Below are 17,050 nucleotides of genomic sequence, written 5' to 3'. Positions count from 1 at the left end.
CTCTTGCGTACTTCGGCCTTACGGTAATCTGCATCATCAGACTTCAGCTGACAACACTTCATATTACCGGCTAATATTTGCAGCTATGGCGACCCATTACTGTTTGGCTTCACATCTGGCACGTAACCGATGTGCTCTCCAAACAACAACACTTGCATTTCAGAACATGTCTTTCACACATATCTACAAAATCACCTTCACCTTCAAATACAGTTTCCTTGCGACTGAGAGAGACGTAGGCAAAGTTTAATGTTGCTATTTCCATTACATGACGTGAATCAGAAAAACGGTAATTTACATCTGCAGCGGAACGAAATTCCGTTCCGCCCAGCGTGGGGCTCGAACACACGACCCTGGGATTAATACTCTCACGCTCTACCGACTGAGCTAGCCGGCTGCCTCGGTGAATACCTGCCGGGTAGCACGTCACACAGTACTCGTTTGGGTTGGTTGGTCCAATACAGAATCTCTCCATGCTGCCTAATGTTTTCCTAACGTCAGACTGGTCACGTACTTCACTTTTATTTCATAATCATTTCTGAGAGGTAAAGGAATTGCATGACAACATGCAGAGCTAGTGGCGTCAAAATTAACACACATACTTTATGTGACTCAAAAGCCGAACGAGTTACTTACCGACGTTGTTTTAGATGTGCAAGTGCCAGTCAAAACTCTCGGTGACGGCACTCTGCCGACCATTTCGCTAGTTAACACCGTTCTTGTTGTGTGTGTTTCAAGCTCAAGAGCAACTCCAAGCAAAAAATGGTCAACAGCAACATTCAGACGGTTTCGTACTGCTCAATTGCTACATTAAAACGGTATGTTTCTTTTTCAGGACTGGAAAAACACGAGCGTGACATCATTCGAACCTGTAATTTTCAGATCCGAAGTCCGACGCCTGATCCATTAGGCCACACGGTCACTGACGACCAACTATAACTTGTATACGACTCATCTCGAAACGCTCACACCCCCTGAGGAATTGTGTTTTCGTTCTACACAGCCGCTGCCCCATGCTCTTTCCACGCATTCGTTACATTCTACCTTTTACGAGACCGACCAAATATAGACTGGGAAACAGGACCACACACTTTGTGCATTCGGAATCGAAGGCAGGGCGTCCCTCGCCGCATTTGCTACGATGGGCATTTGCTACTTCTGCAGAAACGGCGGCGCGGCGACGACGACGACGACGACGAAAGGCTCTGAGATATGTGAGAAATACAACTATAAAATCTAATTCAGACTGCTTCGTCCCACCTTATGCTGTACCGCTTTGGCAAAGCGTAATTCTTAATAAAACGCTTGTCGCTAATTGTTCGTCATCACAGATACTGTTTGCTATACGGCCACGACGCGCAACTGATTTCCAAAATTCGTCTTCCTCCTCTGAGGTTGAGAACTCACGACCCCTTGTTTACTAGACCAGTGCTCTACCACTTTTTTTTATTCCTTATCCATTTTTTCATGCCTTATCCATTTCTTTTTCTTTTATTTTCTTTTAATTCAACTCCTTAACCACTTTTTTGTTTTGTTTTTTTGTTTAATTTTTTTTCTGGCGCCTTAGACTGTTTTTTTTCCTGAACCACTTTTTCTCTCTCTCTCTCTCTCTTTTTTTTAAGCCAGGTTGTTTATGAGGATCCATATCAGTAGGCGCATGACGGGGACAACGAGGGCAGGGGTCAAAGAAATCGATGTTTGGCCACGATGCCCCCACCATCACTCCCACCGAATGGCTCCTTCAGTGCATTTTAATTGTTGTAGGAAAGCGGTTATAGTTGTGTATATTTTTCGCCTGCTCTTTTTATTGTGGTAAGGAGCACTGGTTGTACGACGTCTTGGGGGGGAGATACCATTGCAAAGCCGTCATTCGAGTTTTCAGTCAACAGACATTCGAGTAGGAATCATGTGATTATACTGCAATATACAGCGAGCATTTATGAGACACTTATTGGGGGGCAGACGTAACATGAATGGATAAAAGAAAGGCATTTCCTTCATCTTGAACGTAGATTCATACTTCACTTCTTCATTACCCCTAAAATAGTACATTTAGTGTTAGACTGTGCGCTTTAACCAACACCTAGTCGTTTGAATAAAATGATCAACATGTTTCCATAGATTTACCTGTGGTCTGCATATTGCTTAATGTTGCTGTACTCCATTTGCATAAAAAGCTTGAATTCCGTTTCGTCGTCACCACCTATTTTATTGATAATGTAATGGACAAACTGTCCCATTAAACAGTGTATTGCATTATTTTTGGTTTTGGGGTAAAACTTAGTTTCAGGTCTGAAAAACACCATAGGAGTAATGGAACTGGGTGACGTGCGTTGCAGTAGTGCAATACTTTTCCTGAGCCAATGCCAATTGTTGAGATTTCCACCACACGTAAATCTATGAATCGCAGTGTCAACTAGTTTACATTTCTGACATAAGGGGGTTTCAGCTTTCCCAATTTTATAAAGCCGCTCGTTGGTGCTGACAATATTATTGACGGCTTTGTACCATGCCGTTACCACATGTGAATTGAGCCCGTTAAAATTAATATTCTCCCAAATTGCATCCCAGTTGTGACTCATATATTTCGTGGCAATCTTATTTTGTCCTTCATATTGTTGTCTTTGTCTCATGATATCTCTGGCTGTAATGTGCAGTGAAGTTCTGAGTTTCTCCTGAACATAGCTCAATTCTGTGTACAAGATCCTAACGTATCGCAGTCGGGGGTTAATTTCTTGTACGTCTGCCGGTGGTTGAAGGCTTTCTGGTTGGACACATTTAAACAATTGTGTAGTAATACTGCCGGCGTTGGAGGGGAATATGTTTAAGGACCTTTTTATGAAAAGCGCAGAAGCTTTATTGCGTATGTCCACCAGGCCGAGGCCTCCATTTCTAGGATGTAAAGTCGCAGTTCTTAGGTTAACCCTGAAGATTTCCCCCTTCCTTAAGAAATTTGCAACCCTCGACATTATTTTCTAAGCTATCAACTTCGGCAAGGGAAAAACTTGTGCCATATAGAATGCCTTTGAGAGAATGCAGAAGTTAATGAACCTGACCCTCTGAACCTGGTTCATAAGTCGTTGTGAGTTCTCAATAAGTCCCCCTTGAATCTTTGTTAAAACCTCTTTCCAATTGAGGGCTGTCATCCTCATTGGACATGCCGTCAGGATTGTCCCCAGGGTTTTATGGGTGGTAACTGACTTCGCCCAATCGATGTGTATCCGTTCAAGACCCCGCATTCCCAGGATTGTACTTTTATTTTCGTTCGTTGTCGCACCCGATGCGCGGCAGTAGTTTTGAAGAATGGCCCCTATTCGAATTACATCATCTTGCCCTCTTATGACGACACCAACATCGTCAGCATAGGCTCTCACTACAGTTTTCCTGCCAGTTATAGTTATGCCCTTTAACCTTTCATGAACACTTCTTAAAAAGGGCTCTAACGACACAACAAACAAAAACATAGATAAGGGATTTCCCTGTGGGATGCCGCGGTTTATTTGAATTTGCCGCGTCAGCTGACAGTTGACAGCTAATTTAGCGTTCAGACGAGTAGCAACGTTTTTTATAACATTAACTGTTTGGTGGACGAGTCCCAGTTTTGTCAGTACCTCAAATAGGAAGCGGTGATTCACCGAGTCGAAAGCCTTAGTAAAATCTATAAAAAGTAAAGCACATTTCATATTGGAAACCGATGCTAAGGCGATGATGTCTCTATATTCAGAAATCGTATTAAAAATACTTCTATTTGCTGCACATGACTGATGTAGACTAATTAATTTGTAGGTCAGAGGGGAAAGTCTCTTTTTTAAAATCCTGCATACTATTTTGTAGTCAGAGTTTAAAAGTGAAATAGGGCGGTAATTGTTTAAACTTTTCGTCCCTTTGTTTTTCGGTAGAAGTACAATTTTGCTGTCTTTAAAATCTGCAAGTATCGTCTGCTCGTTAAAAATCTCATTGACAATGCATGTAAACGTGTCACCAATTAAAAACCAGAACTGTCTGTAAAATTCTACAGGGAGTCCGTCGGGTCCAGCAGATTTATTCACCGGGGACTTGGTTATTGTCTCACGAATCTCTTCGTTACTGACTTCAGAAAGGATTTCGTCGTTTTCAGAACTTGTCAGTTGTGGGGATAAAACACTGAGAAACTGTTGCAGAGACCTCTCGTGAGGTGGGCTGGAGGAATATAATGCATAGTAGTACTGGTATACTGCACTTAGAATCTCCTTCTGAGACATCAGTGTTGTCCCATTGGGGGTTTTAAGTTGACTGATAACAGTGCGTCGCCTATTCTTTGCATGCCGAAGCAGATGATATAAGGATGTTGTTTCATCATCTACCACCGACTTCGCCTTTGACTTCAGTTTTAAACCTTCCATCTGTTGTCTTTTAATGGCGATTAATTTCGCTTTGGTGTGTCTGATGTCTTGTAATCCAATGGTTGACACGTTTGCCTGTTCATAGAGGTCTCGCAACAAACTGTAATAAAATTCTATACTGTTTTTTAACTCCCACGCTCTTTCTCTGCTGTATCGGGTACACACTTTTCTCAGTCTTGGCTTTGCAACCTTAATCCACCAGTCTAATACTGTGGGCTGCCTCTCGATCGATCGCAGACATAAGGTCCACGCATCCGTTACCGCTTCTGCCAAATATTGCTCTTTTAAGAGAGAGACATTTAGATGCCACTGGTTCCTAAAAATCTGAATCGGCTGTGGAGCTAAATTAATGCACGCCTTCATACTGCAGTGGTAACTAAAATATACAGGTACGATTTCTGAATTTAGTAGACATCTTTCCAAGTTTTGGGAAACATAAATTCTGTCTATTCTACTGCGCGAAGTCTGTGTTATATACGTATATTCAACCTTCGTTGGATATTTTAGTTCCCATGCGTCCTTAAGTTTTAGGTCGGTTACTAGGCGTTTAAGTTCCAAAGAACGGTTAAAATGTGGTTGTTCATCTTTACGATTTAACACACTGTTAAAATCACCGCCCATTATAAAACTGTTTGGGTTTCGACGTTATAAATATATAAGTTCCTCTTTATAAAATGCTGCCCTGTCCTGTCAATTACTATTTCCTGAGGGCGCGTATAAGTTAATCAATGTGGTACCTAAAACGTTAATACTAATTGCCCTTCCATATTCCAACCGCTCCACTTGAGATACGGGAATCCCTTCCCTGAGCAGAACCGCTGTTCCTGTATGTGTTTCACAAGATACGTTAACAATTGCGGTGTATGGTATTACAAATTCCGTCGTTACAACCTCCTGTAGCAAAGCGATATCGATTCCAGAGTCATACAAAAATTCCTTGAGCGCAGCTAGCTTTAATGAGGTTCGAATTTTATTTATATTGATCGTTGTGATAGAGTATGCTTGCATCTCTAACTTGCTACTGGCCACCGACAAAGTTGGTCAAAAAACTGTTGTACTTTTGGTATGCTGAAATCCGGTTTAGAACTACAGTCATTCAGAACTTGGTAGCAGTCCTAGTAACACGGTCGCTAAACGTTAGTTTGTCTGCCATTGTCATCCCGCACCTTAGTACTGAGGGGCTGTTCGACATTGAGTGTGTCAGGAGGCTCATCTGGAGCACCTTCTCTGACAATTTCATATCGTATATTTTTCTGTGATTTTACGTCTGACTTCTCCGCTTTTTGTTTGGCTTGGGTGCGAGAAACAGTAAGATTCGGTTGTGGTTTTAGCGTACGGCGGTGGACGCCCTGAAAACCCTGACCTGATTTTGTTGTGGCAACACTCGACGCGGCCGCTTCAGCAGCAGTGTCTAGAGAGAACTGGTTTGTAAACACTGCCTGCTGTTTACATACTACCTTCGTTTGTTGTGATGCTTGCGACGGTGTTTGCTTATTTTCCGGTTCAGGAGTAAACACTTTCACTTGTTTACACTCTGGTTCCGGTTGCTGTGCTGTTGCGGTGTCGCGGTGTTGTTGTTCTACCGCTTCCGCGAACTTCCCGTTGGTAAACAGCTGATTGTCGCTGCTTGGGGGACTTCTACTTTCTCGCTGTCGGCAGCTGAAGTTGCATTTTCTGGCAGTGAGCGAGATGTATCAGAAACTGCAGTTAAATCTACTTGCATTCCGTCTTGGGGCACATGCAGATTTTCATCGCCAGCTTTCTGTTTACGTACAGTAGGAGATTGTCGGGAGGTGTCATCATCAGAATGATCATCTGTATGTTCAAGTGGTCGTTTCTTGGTTAGTACGTCTAACTCACGGGCAGAGGAATCACTGAAGCGTGTTACCAGGGGTGGAAAATCACTGCCATCAACAGCAATAGTTCCAGAACTAGGTACAGGATCCGAACCCTCACCCTGTTTGGCTGTGTTATCGGGTGCCAAAACTTCGCTCAAGGTCATCTTGCGGCGTTGGACTAAATTTGTTTTTAGTACAAAGACACGACGGGGACAGTCATGCCTTAAATGACCCGATTCATTGCATATATGGCACGTAGGGGTTTGACCAGTATAAATCACGTGAGCTTTATGCCCGTCAACAGTTATATGAGATGGGATATTCGTCTTTCCTTCCATCTCTACCGAACGAATACCATTGAAGCTCTTAATTTTAAATTGCTTCGACCAACGTTCGTTAACTATATCCTTTACCTCACCACATTGAGACAGGGCAACCTTGATTTTCTCATTATCTATCTCGATAGGTAAATTTAACACCTGCACAGATCTATAAAGAGCATCAGTTCTCCTGATAGCCAATTTACTTGTAGTGCCGTCTCTATGCAAAAATTCGACATGATACCCGAATTTTCCAATAATTTTATCGACCGAAACGGGATCCAAAAACTTTACGAAAACACAGTAGTTATCATTATCTAGCTGAGTGGTATGCACCATATCAGAATTTATGCCAACTACCTGATCAAGCCAATCATGAATTTCCAGAGCAGTCGGCTGAACACGTCGTGTTTCCTTAGCGAAGGCAAAAACCAGCGTATTCTTCCTCACAGTTGTAGCCATAGTATGCAGTAATCAAGGGGAGATTCCAGTAATTAATGAAAACTCCACAAACGACAAATAATCGTCGGTAGAAAACACAAAAACAGAACACAGGAGGCAGAAGAAAACACGAGTTACACACGAAGAAAATCACAAAACTTAAAAACACCGAAATGCAAAGGTAAACACTGGCGAAACACTGACTACACGCAGAAAACGGAGGCACGTCCGTACGCGTCGGCAGCTAGAGCCAGAATAGCTAGCAGGCTGCCTCGGTGAATACCTGCCGGGTAGCACGTCACACAGTACTCGTTTGGGTTGGGTGGTCCCATAGAGAATCTCTCCATGCTGCCTAATGTTTTCCTAACGTCACAATCGTCACGTACTTCACTTTTATTTCATAATCATTTCTGAGAGGTAAAGGAATTGCATGACAACATGCAGAGCTAGTGGCGTCAAAATTAACACACATACTTGAGGTGACTCAAAAGCCGAACGAGTTACTTTCCGACGTTGTTTTAGATGTGCAAGTTCCAGTCAAAACTCGCGGTGATGGCACCCTGCCGACCATTTCGCTAGTTAATACCGGTCTTGTTGTGTGTGTTTCAAGCTCAAGAGCAACTCAAAGCAAAAAATGGTCAACAGCAACATTCAGACGGTTTCGTACTGCTCAATTGCTACATTAAAACGGTATGTTTCTTTTTCAGAACTGGAAAAACACGAGCGTGACAGCAATCGAACCTGTAATCATCAGATCCGAAGTCCGACGCCTGATCCATTAGGTCACACGGTCACTGACGACCAACTATAACTTGTATACGACTCATCTCGAAACGCTCAAACCCCTGAGGAATTGTGTTTTCGTTCTACACAGCCGCTGCCCCTTGCTCTTTCCCACCCATTCGTTACATTCAACCTCTTACGAGACCGACCAAATATAGACTGGGAAACCAGACCATACACTTTGTGCATTCGGAATGGAAGGCAGGGCGTCCCTCGCCGCATTTGCTACGATGGCCATTTGCTACTTCTGCAGAAGAGGCGGCGGCGACGGCGGCGACGACGACCGCGAGAGGCTCTGAGACATGCGAGAAATACATCTATAAAATGTAATTCAGACTGCCTCGTCCCACCTTATGCTAGTAAAGGAACTGAAAATATTGTGATTTAATCGCAGAGGTGCTGAAAAATTGTTCCAGCGACACACCAGAGAAATATCTGGTAAACTTTTTATCTTTGAGAGGTATGAACGACTTCTTTTTGTTCTGATGGGCTGGTGGGATGTCGTACTGTCTAATTACTAGTGTGTGTGTGTTTGGTAATTGAAAGAGTTAAAAGACGCAAGATGTGTTTTATATTATTTTCATCGCACAACAAGCCTTATTCCCATGCCTATGGAGTATTTATGTTAAGCAGAGAAGGCGAGTTTTAGATGGAACCGAAGATCTTCAAAACGGCGCTGCTCAACAATAGAGGTGCGTGATTGTGCTCTCTACTTTCCTTTCGTGGCCGCTCAAATTACTTCCGATTCGTTTTGCCGAGACATTCAGAACCTGCAATCTTCTTTTTCTTATAAAAATACTAGTCCGATGCAAAAGAAATACTCTTAGATTTAAATAATTGCCATTCTTTTACCCAGGCCACGGGGAATGATAGAACGTACGTGCCTCTACTCTGAATGTACGTTCGCAATCTCCGGGTGTGTTACGACGAAATTATTTCACAATGAAAATTTCTCATCAGACCGCAACCACTCGCACGCGAATGTACGTACCCTCTGAATGTATCTAGTCAGTCACGCGCGTTGTTCAAAAGCTTTACTTTTAATATTCAGTGGATTAAATTTCCGAAATTAATTTTTGTTTATGCTGCAAATCGTACTTCACGCGAAGTATTTATTACGTAAGTTTCAGGCTCAATTTAATAAAAAAAAGATACCGAATAATAGAAATAAAGAATAACAATCAAACAAATCAAACCTAAATAAACAGAAAAAGGGAACGTTACAATGGCGACCGAGTGCCATGACCATAATTTCAGTAAAAATCAGTAGAATTGTTAGTTGAAATATTTAAGTTTTTTTTCTTGCCATCCATTATTGCCACTACAACATATTGTTTCTGTTGCATGTCATGCGAGCTACGTACCAGAAACGAAAAACCACATCGAAATTACTAATTTTCGAAAAAAAGTTTTGGACCATTTAATGTTAGTTCTTCTCACTACAAAACCGTCAGAAAACACACGTAAGGTAAGAACAACAGCACTCTTCCGCTTTAGTTGAAAGTAAATGTGGGACAGTTTTTTTTTTCATTTTTTCGACACCCACTGCGTAGAACGCATCAATTCCTTTTTCCAAATTCTTTTCCATTTCTTTTTAGTTTACGTAAAAATTGCATTAGTTCATTTTCTATTATATGTAAATGCATCACAAGATGGCGGACAATTTTATTGATTGAGCGCGAAAAAAGTAAGAGTCATTTATCAGTCTTCTGTTTTGCCAGAGACATATTTTACTACGTGAATTTTCACGGACGAGTGCAAAGCCATCTGTGATTTATTTACGTGTAGTACGAGCTGTAGTGATAGTGAAGTTCGGCTGCACGCTGTTTTGTGTTGTGAATCGGCATGGTGAAACTCAGATCTCAGACAAAATCATGGATAGTTCGTCAGATGAGGAATCAATAGTCCAACCCTTACAAAACTTTGAGGCCGAAAGTACTGCGAATACCGAAAACACAGTCGCAGCGACCGGCAGTGCTCAGTCGCAGGCGATGGGCGACAATATGTCGACTACAGAAACAAATACGAATGCTGACAATACACAAGACCCAGTAGAAACAGACCTTATACGCATGTTTAGAGAGATGCAGACAAATTTAATGTCGCAGTTTGCAGCTCAAGTTGTAGAAAATGTTGCGTCACAAATGCAAGCTCACACAGAAAATGTTGCAGCTCAGATAGGTACTGTTAACACACGAGTAGAAAATGTTGCAGCACAAATGCAAGCTCACACAGAAAATGTTGCAGCTCAGATAGGTACTGTTAACACACGAGTAGAAAATGTTGCAGCACAAATGCAAGCTCACACAGACAATGTCACAGCGCAGATAAACGCTGTCACTACCCAGATAGCCAGTGTAACGACACAAATGGACAAAATAGACAATGACGTGAAGAACCTGACCGACATGCAAAATAATCTGACGACTCAACTGACCCAGTTAAAAAGAGAGGGAGCAGATCAAGTGATAGAGGTACTACGCGAAGATTTAAATTACATGAGCCAAGACATTGATAACTTAATGTCCACAGTTAAGGATATGCCAGAACAGATCCGTACCTTAACCGAAAATTTTGAAGCTATGAGTTTTCAGCAGACCGAGCTTAGTGTCAAAATGCAGGAGGCTGTAGACCAAGTTGATGACATGACGAAACAACAAAAACAGCAGTTTGACGAATTTTTAGAGGAAAAAGACAAACATATCAACCATACATTAGAAACAGAACTGAAAAAAGCAATAACTAACACTGTAGAACAGGTGTACACTACCCAAAACACGTCTGTAACTAAACTTCCAACTGACCTAGCTCAGTTACAAAAGACTCTGATACAGGACTTACCTGACTGGAAAAAACATGTAGACAAGCAACTAAAGAGTAAACACCATACACAGAACGAAAGAGAACAACATTCAGAAGAGGAATTTGATGACAGACGCACAGGTAAGAGTGACGACGCAGGAAACAGTTATCTTTATCCCAATGTACCCATGTTTTCACCAAACCAAGGTCGTTACGGTAATCAACATTACCGCGACGAACGACAGAGACACCAGACAACCGAACCAAGTTTGTCGGCTGTTCTGTTAGAGGAAAGCCTTATAAAACACAGGCAGTTTCAAGTGTTTATCCGAGAAAAAAAAATCCGTCCACCCGGTAATTTTTATAAAGTCATTTAAGAATGTGTTGCCTAAGACCTGGTCTGAAAAGCAAAAAATACAGTATATAACTGGATATATTCAAGGGGATGGTGCCCTATGGGCAATGGAAATGTCGGAAAATTGTCAGACATTAGAACAATTTGAAGCTGCATTTTTATCTAAGTATTGGTCCCATGGTGTACAAGAGAGATTGAGAAAAGCTCTGTTTAACCCGGAGCCATACAATGCAAAATTTGGATCACTCCGGAAGTAATTTGAAAAATACTTAAACAAAACGCGATTCTGGGACGAGCCCGTCACACACACAGACGTACTGCGCATCCTGAAGGCAAAATTACCGATCAGTATCAGAGAAAAATTAGTACAAGTACCAGAGAACAATCTCGAATATTTCCTATCTGTATTAGATTCTATCGATTTAATTAATGAGGATGCTAGGCAAAATCAAGCCTATCAAAACAATTTTCGTGGCAGCGGTAGGAACCAGCTTATACAGCGCCAGCCGCATTACGGCGTCAACAATGTAGCGTGCGCGGCTGAATCGCGACCGGCTTTTGTCGATCGCGCCCCTACAGCACAGATGCCAGGCCCGAGTTCGGGAGGAAATTACAACTGCTACAATCAGACCTGCCATCCGCAATACAATAGAAAAGGAAAAAACGGGGATAGGAATTTTTCTGGTTATTCCGGTGACCGAAAACGTAACTGGTACAGAAATGGCAATAGGAACCAGTGGGGAAATAGTTATAATAATTTCCAGCCTGAATTTAGCCGCAACCACACAGGAGATCATCAAAGTAGGCAGTTTCAATATCCTGTTAACAGCCAAGCCTATCAATCAGAAACGCTAGGTGACACTATTTCGCTAAACTCAGGGCAAAACCACGACAGAAATACTCAGTCAAGGAGCAGCACGTCAGGGGTAAACATAATTGAAGTCGCAAACGAAACACAAACAGATATGAACCGTGGAGCGTTAAACTAAACATGGCCTCATTATGTTCCCCAATGTTGGCCATAGATTGTCGTGGGGGCGATCCATGCTGTCATGAAAGTAAATTGCTCAGGTACCAAGATGAAACGGATATGCGTGATTTATTGGCCAAGGAGGAAGAACCACAGTCATGTGAAGGTGATGGTATAGTACAAGCTAATTTACAGGCCGTAGTAGGAAAAGTACCTACGCATATCCTTGTAGATACTGGTGCGAAAATTAGTGTGATGTCCAAGGCACTATTTAAAGAGATTAATATCCACACGACTTTACCGACCTATCCAGTACAAAATTGTCGGATATTAGGAGCCATAGGCGGTAAATCCAAGTTAATTAAAATGCAAACCATGGTCGAAGTGCAGATTGAAGACATTGTTTTTCAGTCAATTTTTCTAGTTGTAGAAGGGTTGACAGAACGGTGCATTTTCGGCATGGACTTCTTAAGGGAAAAGTATGCTAAAATTGACTTGGAATCTGGAAAGTGTCATTTATATATTAACGGAAAGAACTGTAGTGTGGATTTAATAAAAGTCAAGAGTAGGAACGACAAAGCTTGTCGAAATATACACATCCAAATCCTATAGGTCAATACTTCACGAAATAGCGACTCGAGTGAACTGTGGTATCAGCAGGTAGAGCAGCATGAAATTGAACAGAAAATATCTGAATGCTCGGAAATCTCACAACAACAGAAGGGTGATCTTAGAAGTGTATTGTTACGCTATGCTCGTGTGTTTGATGAAAGACCCGGGGTCATTAGGACGTATCAGTATAGCATGGATGTCCGGCCCCACGACACTTTCTGTAAGAATACCTATTCTATACCTTGGTCACAAAGAGAGGCAGTGGCTCAAGAAATAAAGAAAATGCTCTCGTGGAATATCATAGAGACTTCATTATCGCCTTATTGCAGTCCACTATTAGTGGTCAAGAAAGCCGACAATTCGGTGAGACTCGTTCTCGACGCAAGGGAAATTAATAAGATTATAGTTCCAGTAACCACCCGAGCTGAAAACCTGGAAGAACAGCTGCAGCGTTTTCATGGGGTGCAATATTTAACTAGTGTAGACCTCCGTGGTTCATATTGGCAAATCCCACTATCACCTGATAGTAGGAAGTATACAGCATTCATATTTGCAGGTAGGTCCTACCAGTATTGTGTTCTACCGTTCCGATTGAACGTTAGTGCCGGCGTTTTCATAACTGCGCTCGACACTGTTTTAGGACCTGACCTTCTTGACAAACTCACAGTTTATATAGATGACATATTAATAGCAACACCTACATGGGAAGAACATATAGAGCTTTTGGAAAGAATGTTACAGAGGATTTCAGCGGCAGGTGTCACAGTAAACCTTAGCTAATCAAAATTTGTGAGAAAAGGCATAAAATTTCTCGGTCACATTATTTCGCCAGCAGGGATAAGACCCGACCCAGAAAAACTGTTAGCCATAAAAAACTTTCCCGCGCCGTGCACAAAACGACAGCTAAAGGCATTTGTGGGATTGTGTTCTTTCTTTCGCAGGTTCGTGCCGAACCAATTGCTCAATAGCCCTGCATTATTGGGCCTCTTAAAGAAGGACAAACAGTGGATCTGGACGCCTCAATGCCAGACCGAGTTTGAAAAAATAAAACATGCTTTGGTTAATTCTAAAATACTAGAACATCCTGACATGAGCAAAGATTTCTGTATAGCGGCGGATGCTTCATTTTCGGGACTAGGAGCCTGTCTATTTCAGCTGGACATAGGCGCTAGCTCCGACAATGTTAAGATAATTAGTTTTGCTAGCCGTACTCTGTCAGAATGCGAGCGCAGGTATTCCACAACAGAATTGGAAGCCTTTTCTATTTTGTGGGCTATTAAAAAATTCCACTATTATCTATTTGGCAAACATATACGAATCTACAGCGACCATCAGGCATTAAGCTTTTTACTCACTTGTAGGTTGCTACACAATCGCCTTGCGCGGTGGACGTTATTTTTGCAGTCTCATGATTTTGAAATTATATATGTGAATGGCAAGGATAACGTAATCGCCGACGCACTGTCAAGATTACCACAAGGACTACCTGAGTTCGAAGAATTGGTAGGAGAGAACACAGAATTTAAAGTTATGCTCATCAAGGACACAAAATTCAGGAAATATTTTTTGGATATGTGCAATAATATGGCCAAATTACAGGAAGAAGGTGACCGGTGGAGAAAAGTTAGATTCCAGTTAAACAATAACCCCCCTTTACCCATAAGACAACATTACAAATTACACAAGGATGTATTATTTTACAGGAGGAACATGTACAGCGATACATGGTGCGTTTGTGTGCACGAAGCATATGAGAAAAGTTTAATTTGGCATACTCACTACGCTTGGGGACACTACGGTGCCCGCAAGTGCTATAAGAAATTAAATATGTACTGTCACTTTCCCAATATGCTTCGACGCACACAACAAATTTTGAAAACTTGTATTATTTGTCAGAAGGTTAAGCCTGTCAATCTGAACTGCGAGACAGAGTTGCATCCTATTTTACCAAAAAACCCACTAGAGCTAGTATGCATAGATGCTATGGGTCCTTCACCCTCTGCCAGGGGAGGTGTAAAATATATTATTTGAGTATATGATGTATTTTCAAAGTATGTGAAATTATATGCTACGAAAACAACTGCAGCTAAGCCTATTATCAGACGTATGCTAAACGACTACTTCCCGTCTGTTGGGAAACCACAGGCGATCTTAACAGATAACGCAACCAATTTTACGTGCCATGCTTGGAAAAAATTTCTGAAAGAACAACAGGTTAAACAAATACTGATATCCCGGTATAGCCCGCAATCAAACCCTATTGAAAGAATATTCCGTGAATTGAATAGGTTTATGACGACATACGTAGCCAACAAGCAGTCTAAATGGATTGAATACTTAAAACGTTTTTGAACAGGTGGTAAACAATCTCCCAATATACGACACTGCAGTTACGCCGTCAGAACTAATATGCAATAAGAAAGAATATAATGAATGGGTAAACCCTATCCCGTCTTTTCCTAGACAACCCGTCGACCTAAATGAAAAAATAAGGCAAGTATTAATCTCTATCACACAACAGGCCCAATGCCGAAAGAAGCATTATGATAAACGGCTACATGGTGTTACCAGATTTATAATCAGAGAAAAGGTGTTACTCAAAACTCACGTGAAATCTTCCTTGCTAGCTAAGAAAAACGCTAAGTGGCAAATGAAATATACTCGTCCGTACGTAATCGCACATATTCCGCATGACGGTTGTTATTTACTTGCATACCCTCACAGTGGTAAGATCAAAAGGCTGTATGCACACAGAGACTTAAGAAAATTCTACTATAATTAAGTATCATACGTCATACCTAATAATGCACAAGTATAAAATAAGTTACTGTAAAAAAAAAAAAAAAAGGAACGAGCACGATTAGGATAAAGAAAATACATCTAATGCAGCTAAGTGAATCAGAGCATTTCACTATTTCTGTTTACATTTGTCAGTGAACGTGGACGCAAGACACAGGTAAGCTAGGACATACACGTCAGTTGGTGACTAGCGATGTTTGCCGGCCGCGGTGTTCTCGCGGTTCTAGGCGCCGAGTCCGAAACCGTGGGATGCTACGGTCGCAGGTTCGAATCCTGCCTCGGGCATGGATGTGTGTGGTGTCCTTAGGTTAGTTACGTTTAAGTAGTTCTAAGTTCTAGGGGACTTATGACCACAGCAGTTAAGTCCCATAGTGCTCAGAGCCATTTTGACTAGCGATGTTTAACACGAAGTGTACTTGTAAGTTTTGACGGAATGTTTTTTTGTTTGGTCACAGTGGTATTTTAGTTTTAAGTTTATGTACGGAGGTATCTGGAGCGAACAATTGGCACGGACCTCACAGCAAAATAGATGTAAGTAATTTTTTTTTTTTGCCACTTGTGTATCAAGGCAGTAAGGTACAGGGTAAGTTACAAAGAAAAATATTGGACTCCCTAAGGTACAAAGGTTAATTTTGTGACGCAAGTACACGATAGGTTGCTGAGAAAGTATTTTGTGTCTTTGACGTATCCACAACACAAGTTTTTATCTATAAATATATCGCACAAAACACAAACTTAAATTTTTTTTGTATGCTGCAATTATAAAAAAGGATTCCTAACTGCTAATGAAAGTGTAGGGTACTATATATATATATATATATATATATATATATATATATACCATACGCACTGTAACTTGATCTAAGAAAAGTGCACCTAAAGATAGGATACATGAATAACAACTTGTGTGAACTTACTGTCATACAGATAATTTTTTTTTAACTTTATATACATGTTTGAATGCAAGTACGATGTTGAGATACAATCTGTGAATGTTAACTGAAGCAAACATAACACCGTCCCTTATTAAAAAAAATAAAGGAGTATGTATAAGGTAAGTTACAGGTAGCCAACTAGCCGAAAAAATGAGGTAACGCCGAAACAAACACATTTATTTACAGGTGGCGCTCGGCGAGATACTGCGAGACTTCAACCGGCGGGGAAAAGTCATGAAGTTACATTAATGTCACTATGACTGACGATTGACGTAATAAAACATTACCAAGATCACTGAGAAACACACTACGTGATACCAAGTAACGCCAAAGAATTTTAATAATCTATTTTTTTTAGTATGAAAATACGGAGGATGTACGCTGACTTTAGAGGGATGCAGTACATTGATTATATTTTTTTTTATGTGTTTATAATATTTTGACCAATCTGAGCGGAAGATATTTGATGGAAGGAGAAGAAGTAACACAAATATGAACACAAAAAAAACACCATATACGCGAGCACAGACTTTAGAGGCAGTAGCGCACAGCAGCCAAGCTTCATTATTAATCTGTTGTTTGTACTACCTAGCAATTTATGTATAGTGATTTATTTATGTCTGTTTACTCATTTCCTATTATTATTTTATTCCTTTATGTTTATGATGTGTGTGTACCATGCGTTGTTACAAACTTGGGTGACGAAAGGATGAAAGAATCCCCCCCCCCCTCCAACATAGTAACTCGCGGGTAGAGAATGAACAAACTTTGCCTCATTTGTAGACAACTTCTAAAAGCACTTATAGTGCGTTC

Source organism: Schistocerca gregaria, chromosome 6 (assembly GCF_023897955.1).
Source record: "Schistocerca gregaria isolate iqSchGreg1 chromosome 6, iqSchGreg1.2, whole genome shotgun sequence".
Classification (NCBI taxonomy): domain Eukaryota; kingdom Metazoa; phylum Arthropoda; class Insecta; order Orthoptera; family Acrididae; genus Schistocerca; species Schistocerca gregaria.
The sequence above is the reverse complement of the archived record's forward strand: the minus strand, read 5'-3'. Positions refer to the sequence as shown.